Below are 5,084 nucleotides of genomic sequence, written 5' to 3'. Positions count from 1 at the left end.
AAAGTCATAGTATAGTATGTTGTTCAAATTATCATAAAAAAGTCATAGTATAGTATGTCGTCCAACATATTATAAAAAAGTCATAGTATAGTATGTCGTCCAAAATATCATAAAAAAGTCATAGTATAGTATGTCCTTCAAATTATCATAAAAAAGTCATAGTATAGCATGTCGTCCAAAACATCACAAAAAAGTCATAGTATAGCATGTCGTCCAAAACATCACAAAAAAGTCATAGTATAGTATGTCGTCCAAAACATCACAAAAAGGTCATAGTATAGTATGTCGTCCAAAACATCACAAAAAAGTCATAGTGTAGTATGTTGTTCAAATTATCATAAAAAAGTCATAGTATAGTATGTGGTCCAAAACATCATAAAAAAGTCATAGTATAGTATGTCGTCCAAAATATCATAAAAAAGTCATAGTATAGTATGTTGTTCAAATTATCATAAAAAAGTCATAGTATAGTATGTCGTCCAAAATATTATAAAAAAGTCATAGTATAGTATGTTGTTCAAATTATCATAAAAAAGTCATAGTATAGTATGTCGTCCAAAATATTATAAAAAAGTCATAGTATAGTATGTCGTCCAAAATATCATAAAAAAGTCATAGTATAGTATGTCGTCCAAAACATCATAAAAAAGTCGTAGTATAGTATGTCGTCCAAAATATCATAAAAAAGTCATAGTATAGTATGTCGTCCAAAATATCATAAAAAAGTCATAGTATAGTATGTCGTCCAAAATATTATAAAAAAGTCATAGGTATGTCGTCCAAAATATCATAAAAAAGTCATAGTATAGTATGTCGTCCAAAATATCATAAAAAAGTCATAGTATAGTATGTCGTCCAAAATATTATAAAAAAGTCATAGTATAGTATGTCGTCCAAAATATCATAAAAAAGTCATAGTATAGTATGTCGTCCAAAATATTATAAAAAAGTCATAGTATAGTATGTCGTCCAAAATATCATAAAAAAGTCATAGTATAGTATGTCGTCCAAAATATTATAAAAAAGTCATAGGTATGTCGTCCAAAATATCATAAAAAAGTCATAGTATAGTATGTCGTCCAAAATATCATAAAAAAGTCATAGTATAGTATGTCGTCCAAAATATTATAAAAAAGTCATAGTATAGTATGTCGTCCAAAATATCATAAAAAAGTCATAGTATAGTATGTCGTCCAAAATATCATAAAAAAGTCATAGTATAGTATGTCGTCCAAAATATTATAAAAAAGTCATAGTATAGTATGTTGTTCAAATTATCATAAAAAAGTCATAGTATAGTATGTGGTCCAAAACATCATAAAAAAGTCATAGTATAGTATGTCGTCCAAAATATTATAAAAAGTCATAGTATAGTATATGTTCCAAAATATCATAAAAAAGTCATATTATAGTATGTCGTCCAAAATATCATAAAAAAGTCATAGTATAGTATGTTGTTCAAATTATCATAAAAAAGTCATAGTATAGCATGTCGTCCAAAATATTACAAAAAAGTCATAGTATAGTATGTGGTCCAAAACATCATAAAAAAGTCATAGTATAGTATGTGGTCCAAAACATCATAAAAAAAGTCATAGTATAGTATGTCCTTCAAATTATCATAAAAAAGTCATAGTATAGTATGTGCTTCAAATTATCATAAAAAAGTCATAGTATAGTATGTGGTCCTAAATATCAACAAAAAGTCATAGTATAGTATGTTGTTCAAATTATCATAAAAAGTCATAGTATAGTATGTCGTCCAAAATATTATAAAAAAGTCATAGTATAGTATGTCGTCCAAAATATCATAAAAAAGTCATAGTATAGTATGTTGTTCAAATTATCATAAAAAAGTCATAGTATAGTATGTTGTTCAAATTATCACAAAAAAGTCATAGTATAGTATGTGGTCCAAAACATCATAAAAAAGTCATAGTATAGTATGTCGTCCAAAATATTATAAAAAAGTCATAGTATAGTATGTCGTCCAAAATATCATAAAAAAGTCACATTATAGTATGTTGTCCAACATATTATAAAAAAGTCATAGTATAGTATGTCGTCCAAAACATCATAAAAAAAGTCATAGTATAGTATGTCCTTCAAATTATCATAAAAAAGTCATAGTATAGTATGTCCTTCAAATTATCATAAAAAAGTCATAGTATAGCATGTCGTCCAAAACATCACAAAAAAGTCATAGTATAGTATGTCGTCCAAAACATCACAAAAAGGTCATAGTATAGTATGTCGTCCAAAACATCACAAAAAAGTCATAGTGTAGTATGTTGTTCAAATTATCATAAAAAAGTCATAGTATAGTATGTGGTCCAAAACATCATAAAAAAGTCATAGTATAGTATGTCGTCCAAAATATCATAAAAAAGTCATAGTATAGTATGTTGTTCAAATTATCATAAAAAAGTCATAGTATAGTATGTCGTCCAAAATATTATAAAAAAGTCATAGTATAGTATGTTGTTCAAATTATCATAAAAAAGTCATAGTATAGTATGTGGTCCAAAACATCATAAAAAAGTCATAGTATAGTATGTCGTCCAAAATATTATAAAAAAGTCATAGTATAGTATGTCGTCCAAAATATCATAAAAAAGTCATAGTATAGTATGTTGTTCAAATTATCATAAAAAAGTCATAGTATAGTATGTCGTCCAAAATATTATAAAAAAGTCATAGTATAGTATGTCGTCCAAAATATCATAAAAAAGTCATAGTATAGTATGTTGTTCAAATTATCATAAAAAAGTCATAGTATAGTATGTCGTCCAAAATATTACAAAAAAGTCATAGTATAGTATGTGGTCCAAAACATCATAAAAAAGTCATAGTATAGTATGTCGTCCAAAATATTATAAAAAAGTCATAGTATAGTATGTGGTCCAAAACATCATAAAAAAGTCATAGTATAGTATGTCGTCCAAAACATCATAAAAAAGTCATAGTATAGTATGTCGTCCAAAACATCACAAAAAAGTCATAGTATAGCATGTCGTCCAAAACATCATAAAAAAGTCATAGTATAGTATGTCGTCCAAAACATCACAAAAAAGTCATAGTATAGCATGTCGTCCAAAACATCACAAAAAAGTCATAGTAGAGCATGTCGTCCAAAACATCACAAAAAAGTCATAGTGTAGCATGTTGTCCAAAACATCACAAAAAAGTCATAGTATAGCATGTCGTCCAAAACATCACAAAAAGGTCATAGTATAGTATGTCGTCCAAAACATCATAAAAAAGTCATAGTATAGTATGTCGTCCAAAACATCACAAAAAAGTCATAGTATAGCATGTTGTCGTCCAAAACATCACAAAAAAGTCATAGTATAGCATGTCGTCCAAAACATCACAAAAAAGTCATAGTATAGCATGTTGTCGTCCAAAACATCATAAAAAAGTCATAGTATAGCATGTCGTCCAAAACATCACAAAAAAGTCATAGTATAGTATGTCGTCCAAAACATCATAAAAAAGTCATAGTAGAGCATGTTGTCGTCCAAAACATCACAAAAAAGTCATAGTATAGTATGTCGTCCAAAACATCACAAAAAAGTCATAGTATAGTATGTCGTCCAAAACATCATAAAAAAGTCATAGTATAGTATGTCGTCCAAAACATCACAAAAAAGTCATAGTATAGCATGTTGTCCAAAACATCACAAAAAAGTCATAGTAGAGCATGTCGTCCAAAACATCACAAAAAAGTCATAGTGTAGCATGTTGTCCAAAACATCACAAAAAAGTCATAGTATAGCATGTCGTCCAAAACATCACAAAAAAGTCATAGTATAGTATGTCGTCCAAAACATCATAAAAAAGTCATAGTATAGTATGTCGTCCAAAACATCACAAAAAAGTCATAGTATAGTATGTCGTCCAAAACATCACAAAAAAGTCATAGTATAGCATGTTGTCGTCCAAAACATCATAAAAAAGTCATAGTATAGCATGTCGTCCAAAACATCACAAAAAAGTCATAGTATAGCATGTTGTCGTCCAAAACATCATAAAAAAGTCATAGTATAGCATGGCGTCCAAAACATCACAAAAAAGTCATAGTATAGTATGTCGTCCAAAACATCATAAAAAAGTCATAGTAGAGCATGTTGTCGTCCAAAACATCACAAAAAAGTCATAGTATAGCATGGCGTCCAAAACATCACAAAAAAGTCATAGTATAGTATGTCGTCCAAAACATCATAAAAAAGTCATAGTATAGTATGTTGTCGTCCAAAACATCACAAAAAAGTCATAGTATAGCATGTCGTCCAAAACATCATAAAAAAGTCATAGTATAGTATGTCGTCCAAAACATCATAAAAAAGTCATAGTATAGTATGTCGTCCAAAACATCACAAAAAAGTCATAGTATAGCATGTCGTCCAAAACATCATAAAAAAGTCATAGTATAGTATGTCGTCCAAAACATCACAAAAAAGTCATAGTATAGCATGTTGTCCAAAACATCATAAAAAAGTCATAGTATAGTATGTCGTTCAAATTATCATAAAAAAGTCATAGTATAGTATGTCGTTCAAATTATCATAAAAAAGTCATAGTATAGCACGTCGTCCAAAATATCATAAAAAAGTCATAGTATAGTATGTCGTTCAAATTATCATAAAAAAGTCATAGTATAGTATGTTGTCGTCCAAAACATCACAAAAAAGTCATACTATAGCATGTCGTCCAAAACATCACAAAAAGTCATAGTATAGTATGTCGTCCAAAACATCACAAAAAGGTCATGGTATGGTATCATGGCATCAAAAATATCATAAAGAAGTTATAGTCTGCAGTAAAAGTATCCTATAAAGCCATTTACACTAATTTTCATTCTTACTACAGTACCTTACATGTTTCTAAACCATAGAGAGGATTGTCATTATTATTAAATGACCAATAAACATCCTGACAAGCAAAACAATTCCCTTCATCATCATATCAGGCCACTAGGAGGAGACGTAGCTTAAAAGATTATTTCACTGCAGAAGCTGAAACTGAAATTTTCAGCTAAGTAATGACATTCTGAGCACAGCAAGCAATCCATACACCAGAAC

This window comes from Epinephelus fuscoguttatus, linkage group LG13 (assembly GCF_011397635.1).
Source record: "Epinephelus fuscoguttatus linkage group LG13, E.fuscoguttatus.final_Chr_v1".
NCBI classification, from domain to species: Eukaryota; Metazoa; Chordata; class Actinopteri; order Perciformes; family Serranidae; genus Epinephelus; species Epinephelus fuscoguttatus.
The sequence above is the reverse complement of the archived record's forward strand: the minus strand, read 5'-3'. Positions refer to the sequence as shown.